Source organism: Patella vulgata, chromosome 3, assembly GCF_932274485.2.
Source record: "Patella vulgata chromosome 3, xgPatVulg1.2, whole genome shotgun sequence".
Lineage (NCBI taxonomy): Eukaryota > Metazoa > Mollusca > Gastropoda > Patellidae > Patella > Patella vulgata.
In genome coordinates this window covers 15,151,537-15,167,784 of record NC_065881.2, presented here as the reverse complement: position 1 = coordinate 15,167,784, position 16,248 = coordinate 15,151,537, and positions in this window count along the sequence as shown.

Genomic DNA, 16,248 nt, shown 5'->3' with positions numbered 1-16,248 from the left:
CATATAGCCCATGTACCAAACAACTGGGCTTATAAAGGCGGCTATACTCCTTGCAGTATGTCATATAGCCCCTGCACTAACCAACTGGGCTAATGAAGGTGGCTATACTCCTTGCAGTATGTCATATAGCCCCTGCACTAACCAACTGGGCTAATGGAGGCGGCTATACTCCTTCATGCCAATGTTTTTGTCTCTTCCGAACGACTATACGTTGTTCCTAGCCAGGGATAGAACACGGCCCGCTAAGTTCTGCGCCTTTTACTAATAAGGAACCGCGGCGCCTTAGCGAGTAAGACGTTGGCTAACCTGGATTTTCCCTCATGGTTCCCTTGAGTCAGTGGAGCAGAAAGGGACAACGTATAGTCGTTCGGATGGGACGAAAAACAGAGGTCCCGTTGTAAAAGAGCCCCTGACCGTTCGAATGGTCGTAGCGTTCCTGTCCGGGAAGTATTTCCCTCATAGCACACTCTCTAAACGAACTGAACTCCTACCCAACCCACCTAATCGCCCCCCCAACTGCTCGGACCCCCCCCCCCCCCGGCCCTACTAATAAAGAGGTAACTTAAACATGTATAAATACTACATCCGAGTAATTATTTTTGCTGTATTTTGAAAGGCTTGTTTACGATTTAAATGATTTGTTATTTAATATGAAATTGTTAAACACTTAAGCAACAAAACCAATTTATTATTGACATTTTTTGATTTATTATCAAAAAAAGCCCAATAAATATAACTTCAATTTAACATCGACACTGTTTGATTTATTATGAAACAACAGTCTTCTAAATTTAACTTCAGATCTTAGAAATCTTAAAGGGCCAATCTCGGTTATTTTTTGGAGAATAAAACTGCTTAATTTTGTGTTCAAAGCCCTTAACATCCTCTACCTTAGGGCCTCCCGTCTTCCTTAGCCCAGTTTGGGGCAGAACAGTAGGACGTTAAACCCCATTTCATTTCATTTCACCTTAGGGCCAAGCAACGAATTCAATATACGTGATACGTTTCCAGACATTTTAAACCCGCCAGTCTTCATCTGGAAATGGAGAACGGGACCCCCAAGTTGTATTATACGGTGTCTGGATAAAACCAGACTTTTGTTTTATAAACATAACCTGTAGGTGAAATTTACAGCACTTGCGTCATCCACTACATAGGCCTCTAAAGGAACGACAACAGATTATCAGGTCACCCAACGAAAACTTAAAAAAGGTTTATGTGTACTGCTGAAGAGTAATATTATTTATAAACGGAATAGCGAGGTACCTAAAAGGGAACCCTGGGGAGCACCTCCTTCCTTCCAAATTGCCAGTACGTGGTATCTTTAATGTATTACACATTAAATACATGCATGATTTCTATTGAGCAAATTACGCCTCGAGTTGTACGAGGACTGATGTGAAATACGATAGTATCACGTAGTGTCCTATTTTAGCTGATGTGAATTACTGAATACAGAGTTCAATATTTTTAGAATTCCCAGTAATTCAAAATACAATATTTAAGTTTTAGCTAAACAGCTGGTCGTTCTTGCTATTATATTTACTAAAGATGCATTATGCAAGGTTCAGATAACAAGCTGACCGTTCTTGAAATAATACTTATTTTGAGAAATGTATATATTGAAATTTTCATTCATTTTTGGACGAAGTTATGAGTGTTTGAAAATGTAGCGTAAATCATTTATTATGGCAGCGACGTTACTTAGCCTTGACCACTTTATTGTCAATTTTTGTTACCTCGCGGGTATTCAAATTTCAGCCATCAGATGATCTAAAGAGTTAGTTCATTATGTATGTCTGTTTATGTGAATAAATGTCTAAATGATAATTTATATAGCATTTGAAGCCAAAATAAAAACCTGTTATAGATAGAAATGAAATGAAATGGGGTTTAACGTCCTACTGCTCTGCCGTACGGTGTCCTGTGGGAGAACTTTTTCCCGGACAGCGGTGCTACAACCTACTCTTATATTGAATTCCATCCGCCAAAGGTTCTTATATGGACACGTCAATAATCCCATCCGAACGACTATACGTTGTCCTTTGCCAGACACTATGTTTTGCACCACCGACAGTAACAACGTTGAACCACGCCGGGAAATCCCGATGGACTTTCTCGGCCAACACCGGGATCAGACACGGAACCTCACAGGGGTTGGATGGCCGAATGGTTAGCGCGTACGCGTTGTATCATAAGGTCTTTCATTGAGTCAACTGGCGGGGTTTCGATTCCACGACTGTACGTGAAAAGGAGTAGGGTCGCCTGTCCAACCTCGTGGGTATTCTCCAGGTCTCCCGGTTTCCCACAAATGCTTAAGACCCCTACACGCATGCGAATTGTTGAAATAAAATTGAACCATATGTTAGTTCCGAAATGACCTGGTTTGTGTCGAGTGGACGTTTAATCCCATATCTCTCTCTCTCTCTCTCTCTCTCTCTCTCTCTCTCCCAATTCAATACTACGTATGATCACTAAGATTTCATTTAGACAGTCCATGCACATGAAAGAATTCGACGACCCCGTAACTAAATTCCATAGTGGGAAATGTACCACGAGGCTGAATCCAGACCTAATGGTTTCACCAGCTCACCCAGCACCTCTTCAGATTCATCTTTAAAAACATGTGTCTATTATACTATTATATATTAGAGAAATCTATTTTATCGTTCATCTATTAAATTTATTTTATCGTTCAATTTGAAATAAAATTAAACCATATGTTAGTCCCGAAATGACTTAGTTTGTGTCGAGTGGACGTTAAACCCCATTTCTTTCTCTTTCTTTCCAACCCATTTTCCAGTAATGACGACGTCATGTGAGCTGTGAACGACTTTTTGAGGCTGGTTGAAGAATATTTCTTTCTGACCGACATCCAAGTCTTGCAACATCCTTGGCAAAAGTGTGCACACCTCGAAAAGGGCTATGTTGAAAAACAAATAGAAACCATTGACTTTGTACAGATCTTTCACTGATAGGCTTGGAACTTTTCAGCTAGCCCTCGTATATGTTATAGTTTGTTGCTCTAGCCTGTTACAAAATGCCTCTAAAAGATCACTTATAAGATGTAATCACGTCGGTAGTTTGGTCTGTTGGACTTGACAGACGTTAAGCCCCTCTCCCATTCATGACAATGGGGCTTAACGCCCACTTCCATCTACAGTGGGGGATCACGTGGCTAAGTGGGTAAGACGCTAGCTCGCTAGCCTGGAGGTCGGGTGTTCGATCCCTGCATTGGCCGAGAAAGTTCATCCAGATTTTCCGGCGTGGTTCTCCCTTGTCAGTGATGCAGGACGGAGGGGCTGATAAGGAAATCTGTCTAGTCGTTCGGATGGGACGAAAAACCGAGGTCCCGTGTACACATTGGCGTGCACGTAACAGATCCCTTGGCAGTTGGAATTCGATATAAGAGTAGGCCGTAGTGCCGCTGTCCGGGCAAAATTTCCCTCATAGCACACTGTATGGCGTATGCCCGTCTTCATTAGCCCAGGTTAGGAGCAGAAAAGTAGGACGTTAAACTCCATTTCATTTCATTTCATTTTCCATCTACAGTGATACCACAGACAACCTTAAGCGGGGGGCTAACCGACCTAGTCCCCGCCGAAATTCGCCTAGTGTATCCAGAATAAGACACACTGTAAAAAATAATTCTGTAAAAAAAAAAAAAAAAAAAAAAAAAAATTCGGGCAGCAGATTTAACCAGATTTTTTTTTCTGTAAATTTTATTTATGTTTCTCGTAAAATACAGATAAAATTACTGGACAAAATCTGGTAAATATTTTGCCTTCTCTAGACCCGTTATCGTGGGGAGAAGAATACGAACCCGGATTATGCAAAAACATTTTTTAGAAATTAAGGCGTTACTTTAATCCGGGTTTATTATCCTGTAAATTCTTTTTAGAAAAACGTCCAGCCATGCGATAAGACTTACACGGACGGATCCCGGGGTATTCTAGCGTGTCTTGTCGTACCCCTTAAATTACTTAAAGAGGCACGCCCAGATAGCAGCACGCCAGTTCATTTTGGTTAAAATCCATTTTACTTATTTTTGTCTGAAGTAAATAGCCGAATGTATTAAAATTATGTTCATGTTGTCTGTGAAGTTTCACGAAATATAATCCTCCCGGAAAATTTAAGTCAACGATTGTTGTTTACGATTAGGACGGGTGCGGATTCTTATTACGAGATGAATTTTATTGATTACGATATGTCCTAGCTTGTTACACTTTTGCAAACATCATAAATCACAAATTGCTGCCAGTTATAATGTAGGAGATATTTTGATGTTCACGTCGGCTGAGGAGATTGGGAAAAGCCCAACACGGTCTGGGCTACCTATCCTTACCTCTAACCCGAAATTCTCGATAACAGAATTTTCCGTATAGATAATGTCTCTCCCCTAACCGACCTGACTTCTTCCCCCGCCTGCTTCATCTTCTCAGGTACCAGTCAGATCCGCCTCCCTAACTGACCTGATTTACTCCCCAACTCACCTGATCATCGCCCCCCGAACTGAAATGTTTATAAATACTACATCCGGGTAACTATTTTTTGCTGTAATTTGATAATCTTGTTTACGATTTAAATGATTTGTTATTTAATATGAAATTGTTAAACACTTCAGCAACAAAATCAATTTTTGATTTATTGTCAAACAACAGCCTAATAAATTTAACTTCAGATCTTCTCCATTTGAACACATTTGATTTTAAATATAATGTTTAAAATCAACAGATTATTAAAGGCTATATGCATCATTTAGTGGTATAGGAATTCATTGTAATATTGTTGAAGATTAATCCATAAAAGGATTACCAGTCCAAAAAATGGTTTAATTCCGTTCAGTATTTGGTGTTTTCTTTAAAACCTATTTCGGTTCCGAGAGCAGTTTCTTTAGAAATGGTGCGCCGAGTTGGCTAAGTGAGCAAAGCGCTTGCGTGCTAGCCTGAAGGTCTCGGGTTCGCCCCCGGTGTTTGCCGAGAAAGCTCCACGGAATCTTCCGGTGTGGTTTCCCCTAACAAGCTGTCTAGTTTTTCAAATGGGACGAGTTGGAATTCGATATAAAAGCAGGCCGTCTCCCGCATAGCACAATGTATGTCGTATGTCTGCCTTCATTAGCCCGGTCTGTGCATTACTTATATTTTATTTCATGTCTTCAGAAAAGGGTATGTACATAGGTTGGGATGTAAAACTTGCGGTCGTTGCTTCAGGAACATTTCTTGACGATCTGTCTACCAGAAAATGAAAATGTCATCAATCTATGCAGCTCGGGCGTAACAAGACGCTCCCATATTTGATCGGTAGCAGATAAATCTGATGGGGCCAGTTTTAATTAGATTGAATCAAAGCCGGGTTGGTATTTTGATTTTGTTTTCTTAATCAAATGTTAAATAATGAACATATTTAGCGTGAGAAATTTGACAATTTACGGAAAATACATCGAGCATTTAACTGTTATATTTATTTGAAGGACTTGTGTACAGAAAGTTTTACGAGATAGAAATACTCTGCCGAGATATAACCAAAATATTATTTATAATCAAACGGAATAGCGAGGTACCTAAAAGGGAACCTTGGCTGGCACTTGCTTTCAAATTGTCAGTACGTGGGATTTTTAATTACACATTCTTTTCTACTATCCGTCTTCATTAGCCCAATCGGAGCAGAACGCTAGGACGTTAAACTCCAAGAGTAAAGTACACGATATGAAATTAGATAGTATCACGCAGTGTCCTATTTGGCTGCTGTGAAATATGATAGTATCACGAAGTGTCCCAGTAGTTAACCTGAGAAAATTATATTTGTTAATTGACATGCACAAGTGCAACAATATTAGTCATCCGACTATCTTCAACCAATTAAAATAAGTTTATCGAATTTCAACTGTCAGGGGATCTTTTACGTGCACGCCAATATGTACACGGGACTAGGGTGATGGGGTCAATGTAGTTTTGTTAGTTGATATTCCAGTGGGGCCCAGCTTACTTTCCACGGGACAAGACGAAAATCCGATGTCCCGTGCACTTAAAATATCCCTTAGTAGTTGGAATTTAACGAAGAGTAAGTGGAAACGCCAATGTCCAGGTTCAGTGCATGGTGTATGCCATACTAAACCTCTAGTAAATCAGGATATACATTTCTGATTTTTAACGAAGCATTCACGATAGATCAAAAATGCACATATTTGGCCTTTCCCGGTTTGGCAAAACGAACCAACCACACTTTCTGAGTTACAGGTGCATAATGTAAGCGCTAAATCTGCCTATGAAGGGTCTTTATTTAAACTTCAAATGCTATCCATGCGAAACCTATAATAAACACTTTAGACCATTGGATGGTCGAGATTTAAATGGATTAGAAATCCCCGAGATTTATAAACTTGACGAATAAATGGATAACCGACATTTAAACATACATTATGCAAGAGCTAAATCTGTCTATTGCAGGTCTATCTTTAGGCCTGAAATGTTACCTAAGTCATTAATTGACATTAATTAACCTATCCAGACCATAATCAACTCTAGATGGCATCGCTAGCCTACGAGCTTTAGTGAATTATGACTGCATAACTTTCCTTCACGATTTAACGATTAAATGGATAATCGAGACTATGCTGTTTATCGCCGAGTTCTGGGTTCATATTGCCTTTGCATTTACATTATCTAGTTTTTAACTATTATAGTCAGAACTGCCAACTCGTTATCGAATCACCCATAATGTAGCTTTAATTAAACATGTGTTATGTAAGAGCTATATACATCTGACTTCAAATGTTATATATACAATTATTGAGACATTTATTAACATTACAAGCTTATATTCAACTCTCTTTAACCGCAGGTAGCGGAGATTTAACTGGGTTAAAATACCAGCGAGTTTTATTATTTGACGATAAAATGGATAATCAAGACTTAGTCTCGTTTGTGAAGTACCTTTGCTGTACGATAATAAACAAAGCTATGTCTCTTTCATATCTTCAAACACTCATAACTTCGCTTAAAATCAAGTACATTGATTGAAATGTAGCAGCTATGTCGTACGTGTCTCAATTCAAAAACGTGATTATCACGCGTGACGAAATCTACGCATAAAATGCAAGCTTGCAAAATCGAAGAGAACTAAAAACGAGGTAATCAGGTACACGTTTATTTTGTTTCGATTTAAAATTATTTTTATGAAAAGATATTTCTATAGGTATGATATTCTGTTTACCAATGAAATATGACTCTGTCTAGTTCCGTTGCACGATTTCTTTGTACTTGATATTAAAAAATGGAAATTATTATATTCGTTGCTTTTGTGATTTTGTTTAGGCTGTAGTCAACCCCACCTTTATTCTTACCCATGCGTATAGAAGTTGCAGCGATTAAGCACAAATATAGAGGATATGAGCCATATCATCTAATCAGTCCCTCCCTTCGTTGATCTAGCCTTGATACATATGTGCAAGCATCCGTATAGAAGTTGCAACAAACAAGGACAAATATAAAACATATCACCACCCCATAATCAATTATAACATCTAGTTTTAAAGCTTACAAAATACCATTATCTGTGGGGAGGGGGGCGAATAGTTATCACGTACGTGCTGTATCATACGGTCTGTCATGGAGTCAACTGGTGGGGTTTCGATTCCCCGGTTGTACGTGGCAAGGAGTAGGGTCGCCTGTCCAAACACCTAGGTTTTCTACGGGTAATCCTGTTTCGCGCAAGCGAATTATTGAAATATAATTGAACCATGTGTTAGTCCCGAAATGACCTAGTTTGTTTCGAGTGGACGTTTAACCCCATTTCTCTCTCTCTACCATTATTTGTGATAACCATTCACTTATAAACTAAACCATAACACACAGCTACTTTTTTATTTGGGCGTTTTGAGAGAATATTCCTGCATGGAAACATCGCCTAAAATAATTTAGTAATAGTTTTTTCATAATTATGTGTTATAGCTTATTGCTCTATCCAGTTACTAAATGCCTCTAAAAGATCACTTATAATATGTAGTCACGCCTGAAATGCGGGTTGGTTGGTCGGTCGATGGGGCTTCTATCTAGTGTGATATCACAGACAAGAGTTTTCTGGGAAACTCGCGAACGATGTCAGACAAGAGGATCGTCTCGCATTGGTTGGGAGACAGATGAGCGTTCCGTCATCATTAGGTCAGTCAGAGCAGAACAGTCGAGCGTTGAACCTCATTTCATTTCATTTAGGGTGAATGATTAAGTATGTAAATTTATATCAGTTATATTAAATCACTTTAGTAAATAAGCTTTTATTCACGATGAATTAAATGTAAATAGCTGTTGGTGAATGTTTAAAAATATTGATTGTCATGTTCGACTGTATCTATATTATTATGTATATTCATGTATCTTCTGGTGAAGATTTCGAATAAAGATTGCTATTATTAAGAGACGTAATCGCTTCCATTCCCATACGCGTGGGACACACTACCCAAATCGTTCCCCGTCGAAATTCGCCTAGTGTGTCCGGGGTCCCGATGCCGAATTTGTATTCGAATGATTCGCTCGAATCATACATGTTTTATATATTCGGTACGCCGAAGATATCACCCTAGTGTAGAATTCATTAGCCAATCACTGATGTCGAGAGTTGTTACATGATTTTTTTAAAGACAAAATGGCGACTATAACGGCTTCATAACCACCAACGTCTTCCTCGATCAATTCTCGAACGAGAACCTGTGTGTCTCGTCGACGGATCTAGGGCTTTGCCCAGTCACGCTTATTCGCCCACTTTTGTCCATCGTCGGTATCTCCAGTGTACTCTTTCCGTTCTACTCCACTATACCCTGGGTTAATCCATGGGGTTTCCACGATTTCAAATTATCTGCCCTGGCCTTGATTGTAGCTATAGTCTACGAACCAATCAAAAACAGTTTACAAGCCTTCGTTTTTATAAGGGTAGATAACCATATTCATATCCATTAACTGAATGATTTATGTAAGTAATGTATATATTTCTAATTCATTTTTATACGCCCACATTTTCATGTGGACGTATATGGTCGTCGCCCCTGTGTTCGGACGTCCGTCCGTCCGTCCATAATTTGTTTGTGGACACTCTACAGGTCACAATTCTTATCCGATTTTGACGAAACCTGAAATATAGGTTTATCTCTAAAAGATCTCGGCTGCTTCGATATTGGCATGTATCGGATCGAAACTTCATGGCCCCTGTTTGTACGAAAAATCACGTTTTTAGCTTGTAGACCCTATAGAGGTCACAATTTTTATCCGATTTTGTTGAAACTTGAAATGTAAGTTTATAACCCAAAGATCCCAGTTCCTTTCGATATTCGCGCATATCGGACCGTAACTTCCTGAATTATGGCCCCTGATTGTACGAAAAATCACGTTTTTACCTTGTGGACCCTATAGAGGTCATAATTTTTACCCGATTTGAAAAGCCGTATTATTATATCACCGTTACACCCTAAGGACGGCTGAGTTCGAATTTCGTGAAAATTGGCCCCAAACGGACAGACAAAATGGCCGCCGTTCGTTCTCAAATAGCGTAAAAATGTGGTATATCAAGGTTGTGGACCCTATAGAGGTCACAGTTTTAATCCTATTTTGATGAAACTTGAAATCTCCCGTCAAAAGGCAAAACCTAGTAACTCACTTTTTTTTATCAAACTTGAGTTAGGACCAAATTTGTAGTTACTAGGGTATGTGTCTCTTGTTGTTGTACTAGATATTCCAATCTTTTGATTTTGTAAGCAGTTACACCCATGACACAACCTAGGAACTTCCTTCATTTGCCTAGTATACCACAGCAAAACCTAGTAAATCAATGGTCAAATCAATGGATGAGCTGGCGTTTAATATTCATTCATTACGTTTTCCTTTGTTTTCTCAAAATAAGAAAAAAGTGAGTTACTAGGTTTTTCTTTTTGACGGGAGAAATGTAAGTTTATAACCCAAAGATCTCGGTTCCTTTCGATATTCGCGCATATTGGATGGTAACTTCCTGAATTTTGGCCCCTGATTGTACGAAAAATCGCGTTTTTTGGCTTGTGGACCCTATAATGGTCATAATTTTTTCCAATTTAAAAAAAAAACGTTTTAGTATATCACCGTTACACCCTAAGGACAATCGGCACAAAACTGACAGACAAAATGGGCGCCCTTCGTTCTCAAATAGCGTAAAAATAAGGTCTAATAAGGTTGTGGACCATATAGAAGTCACAATTTTTATCCGATTTTGTTGAAACTTGAAATGTAAGTTGATAACCCAAAGATCTCGGTTCCTTTCGACATTTGCGCATATCGAATTGTAATTTCCTGAATTATGGCCCTTGATTGTAGGAAAAATCACTTTCTTTTTAGCTTGTTTTCTATCCATCAATTCCGATTTAGAAACCATGTATTTGATTAGGTTGATTATATAGGATTAGTCCCAGAAAAGTATTTATCGGGTGGTTATCTTACTAGAAAAATACTGGATTCCCCGAAAAGCACTCATGGAGCGTATACAGGACAAAAATGTAAGGGCTCCCCTAATCGACAGCCCGACAATTAGGAATTTTGCACGCGTGACGTCAAAGGTCACACGCGAACATTGAGCGCTTGATGTACAAGTTGATAAACTTTATGAAGAGTTAGACGTTCAACACTTTCTGAGATAAAAAGGACGCGGGTAGTGGATAATCCGAGAATTTAATTAGGATTCGATATTTGTAATAAATAGTAAGCGATTTTAAAAGACAAAATCATCTTATGTATGCAATGAATTCTCCTCTTACTTCCAAGAGAGGTAAGTCACGTGACGTAAACATGACCTGGTTTGATCGAATTTTTTATAGCAGGGCATTCCTTCGCAATTACAATGTTTGAGAAGGATTTGAAGCAAAATTATGACAAATTAATTAGTTTGAATATTTTTTTAGTCCAACCATTAAATCACCCAGTTTGTACGCGGAAATGTATCTTTGATTTAAGGAATAAAGATTTTATATGTTGTTTGTTTAAAGTTACAATTTCATATTTTCTAAGAAAGTCGAAACATAATTATTTCTGTATTTTGCTCAATAGGTTGTCAACTCACTATTATACGATCATAGGTGTCATTCTCACACTTAAAACTCATTTACACCTGAAATAATAACACAATTACCTCCCTTGTTTTCTATTCTCCACCATGGATTAGTTATCTTCAAACGTTGGAATTTGAAGATGAAAATGATATTTTTGCCAATTTCTCAACTGGCAATAGGCTATTTCCATTGGCACAAAAATGAAATGATATAGGGCCTATGCAATACATTTTTTTTTCAATAGAATTATGTTCAAGTTATTGAAATTGAGTTAATATTTTATCTGCCTCATGCTATTACCAAAATATCAGGCGGTAAAGTTAGTGTCCTCTTTTTAAAAAAAAATATTATGATTTAACAACCTAACTTTAATTTACTCTGTTGTGATAAAATAGAGGTAGAAAATGATGATAGTAGCATATTTGTATCGCATAAACTAGTAATAAATTGTGCAGTGTATATGATTTCTTTGTGGGTAAGTTAAGGCATCTTTCAAGCTGATAATCTTAACAATAAATTATTGTCCCGTCTGTCACAGGATACACTGAAAAGTTGTATTAACATAACTAGGTAACATTGAAAAGCTTATTATTAATAGCTATCTCCTCCTTCATATGGCTGATTCAGAACATATAATTAATTAAATCCAAAGTGAATCAGCGAATTGAAAATTGGATTTGAAATGTGTCCCGTCTGTCACAAGTGTTTATTTTTCAGTAAGATTCAACATAGTTTTTCAAACTGTTAATATCATGAATATTAACAATTTTTCATCGATTTCACCTCGAAAAATTAAAAAATTCTAAAAAAATATAAATATATTTTGGTCCAATCAAATGACAGATTTTCATTTTGTGCATTAAACCAGAAGTCAATTTTTGGCGGAAAAATGAGCCTTGACTTGGTTGAAGTGTTGCAAGCATACACTACTTAAGCATACTCTGCATTAGATTGATAATGGGAACATCTAGTGCAGAAAGACAAAGAAAAGGGAGAGAAAGATTAAAAAATGAAGGAAAATATGATCTTTATAAAAAGAAACAAACAACAATGAAAATGAAGAAAAGATTAGAAGATAGGCACAATATAACAGATGAAAAAAAGCTAGATCAAAGAAGAAATGAAAAGGAACGTAAAAGAAGATACAGAGAAAAGCGAAAGCAAATTACAGAAACAACGCCAAGTACTCCTCAAACTGAAAATATACTGGTTCCAAGATCAACATTATCCAGATCATTAAAATAGTCCCAGTTGCTTAGATACCAAAACACTTGCTTAGATGTTTTGGTATGGCTTCCCAAGCCACAAGTCATATTCGTGAGACAGATATATCTTCTGAAACTAAACAACATGTCATCGACTTCTATCAGAAGGACAGTGTGTCTGTTCAAGCCCCTGGTGTCAAAGATTTAAGATTATCAGAAACAATGGAGACAAAGAAAAAATTCGACGGAGATACCTGATGTTAACCCTTCAAGAATGCTTCACACAGTTCAAGGAAGATTATCCAGAAGACAGAATTGGACTGTCCAAATTTTGCGAATTCATGCCAGAGCATGTTTGCTTAAGATCCGAGACCCCTGAGCAGGTCTGTCTGTGTGTGTATTTATCATGAAAATGTCCGCCTCTTACTTATTTCTATTTTATCATTGTCAAATTCCACAATTGATTTTTGTAAATCAATAGTGTGTAATGTAGAAAATGAAAATTATATGTTACAAAAATGCGATAAATGTTAAGATCTTATTTTGATTAATAATTTCTTTAAAAATGAAGCTGAAAATTAGATGAATAAGTTACGTACAAACAATGGATAAAAAATGAAGATAATAAGTTATTACGGGTGACCTTAAGAGATACCAATGGACATGTCTTTTCTTTGCTTCATTCCAATTCAGTAGCATTTCTGAAGCATAATTATATAAAGCGTGTCCAATCCAATTTCTTTGACACTCTCAAAACTAAATTGCCGTATGGGAAGTTAGTAATTCAACACGATTTTAGTGAAAATTACTCAAACAAACAACAACAAGAAATCCAGTCTGTGTATTGGGATAACTCTTCCTCAACATTATATACGTGTATGATTTATTTTAATTATTCTAATTCTGATTACTCTATAAAATCTGAGCCTTATGTTGTGATATCAGACTACAAATGTCACGATAAATATGCCGTAGCCTGTTTTAATGATGTCATACTTGAACATACTTCTGATTTTAAACTTAATTCTATTGATTATATTTCTGATGGTGCCTCACAGCATTTTAAGCAGAAATTTACATTATGTAATATTACTTTGAATGATATACCCATGGCATGACATTTCTCAGCAACATCACATGGAAAAAGCTGCATTGATGGAATTGGAGGGTCTATAAAGAGACGTGTCAACGAGTACATCATGGCACAGAATTTTGATATAAATTTATCAAAGGACTTTGCAGAAGTTGCTCAAAAGGTCTGCCAAAATGTCAATATACTTATCGTATCGTCAAACGTTATCCTTAGCAAAACCAATGAACTTGATAGTTTGTGGTGCCCAGAGGGAAACACAATTTCAACCATTCCCGGCACACGGGATGCCCATTCTTTTGAAACTGAGAGACCTTATGTAATTCGGTATAGTATGACCTCTGTACGTTCATCTAAGTCAGTATTTGCATTCAAAAATGATAATAATGAAAGCAGTAGTAATGAAATTGAAAACCATGACACAAATCATAATGAAAATGATAACCCTCAAACGTTTCATGTTGGTGCCTGGGTACTTGTTAAATACGAAAAAAACATTTTTTATGGATTGATAATTGACATAAGAAATGAAGAATATCAAATTAAATGTTTAGAATTATCAAGCCAAGGCAAAGCTTATAAATTCGAAGCGGAAAGGGACGCTATATGGTACTCAAGATCACAAATAGTTTGTCTAATGACACAGATTCCAACACTTATAAATGCAAGGGGCTTATATAAGTTGAAAATGATCAACAGTACAGTAGTGTTGTTTTAAGACATTGTTAATTTATTCTTCAAGTTGTTTCTGCTAAGAAATTTTTCAATTTTATTACACATGTAAGTGCCATATATTTATTTATTAATGTGAATAATTTTAACAGAAATATTTTTATTTGGAAATTGTCTTAACAGTATTATATAATTGTTTTAAAGTTTGTTTTAAAAATAAAATGAATTTATGATTTAAACAATTGTCTTTTTTTTTTTAACAATATGATAACCGTTACAGAGAGCTCGAAATGGATTTGAAACATGAGAAAATTTTTTTTTTGCAAGCTCATCATCATAGGCGTAGGAGCTCAAAGTAATTCATGGGGCCATAAGAGAAAATTGCCCGAAATCAATATAATATAATCAATATAGTATATATATCGAAATCAATATGATCAATATATAGTATATTATATTGATTATATATAATCAATATAATTCTAACACTAGATATTAGATTAATTAAACAATATTTTGATATTCAGAGATAATCGTCTCACCAGATTGATCGTACAAATCAGGACTCAGGAACAAAAGTAAAACATTTTAGAAATATGAGAGGCACGTCCATACGGCGTCTTACTGGAAGCCCCGTCAAATGCGGTCAGATGTAATTGATTAAGGCCAACTTCATGTTTGGACAATGGTCACAAGATGTATATGTGACAGTCAATGTCTACAATCAGGCAATGTGTACAATGCCTGAAATATACCAGTCAATGTGTACATTGCCGGGTTAGGGTTGGGTTAAGGGTTAGAGTTACAAAGGCATTGTACACATTGCCTGATTGTAGACATTGACTGTAACATATACAGGGCTAGCGCCGATCCTAACCTACAATCTCGCCAACAATCACATTCCCTAACCTTATTTACATCTCAGTCACCGTAACGAAAATTGAGTTGGCCTTAACAAATAGATCTAGCCAGTCAAATGCACACATTAAGCCGATACTGCAAATACATTTCTATGAATATATTATCCAAATAGATAAGACTGAATAAATTCCCAAAAAGAATTTTCTTGAAATTGTCTGCAACTATCTAAAATGGTGTTATAAAGATTAACCTAAAAACATTCTAAGCAGAAAATGTTTACGATCGAACTGGACCAATGTTTTGAAGTACCTGGTAGTGAAACTATACATGAAAGGAGCTATATAGCTAATATCTGGTAACAAGAAATTTATGGAAGTATAACGGTGCCAATATTATTTCATTTTTTACGGTGCAAAATGCATATGTCAGCAGTTCAAAATAGGTATTTTAGTTTTACAATTTGCATTTTACATTGCTCCACAATACCATTGTCACGGTGTTGAAATACAGAATACACTTTTTAATAATACAAAATACGGTATAATAGTTATTTTGCACATTGCACTTCTTCATTCTGCATTTTGCATTATAGGCAAATGCATAATAGAACTTAGATTTAGAACATATACCTTATATGGGATCTATGACGAAGCTCATTTGCATACGGAAAAAAGTCCGGACTAGGACGGAAATTAAAAATTTACGCGACGCATCACTTTTTTTCCCCCAAATATTTTATTACTAGGTGGTTTTGTATGTATAATATTATGCAATACTATGAACTATTGTTTCACACAATGCTCCCAAACGCAAAAAATATCGGCCTGTGTGCAGAAAAAAAAAATTGCCCGAGATGCACGTGAAAGCAAACAATAGCAACATTCACCGTACGTGTACTAGTTTTAAATCAATGAAAACACTGAAATATCGTCTCATCCGTATAGCTAGAAATTTTAATTTTTGAAAACAATTTAAAGTCCGGTACTGAATCAAAAGTTTTAAATGCGATATAGGTACCTCTACTTCTGCAATGTATAATGTGACTGTATGGATTATACTCTACTATACACCGCGACAGTGCGTGGGTGGTTTGAGAGAATGACATGTACAGTGTACAGGCATAGACCTCTGCTTGATGTATACACAGATAAGTGTAAACATCTTAAGATAATATACTAAGAACAACGAAGGGCAAGGTCACTATATCAGCTGGCAGCTGGCTGTTTCCTAGCAGTTTTCCATTTGGCTCGTTTCCTCTGCCGTTTTTCGGGCAATACCGTTTTTTCGGGCATACCTATCATAAGAGAGCTTCGGGCATACTTTCGGGCATGCAGTGGACAAGAAAAAGACGAGAAAATCCT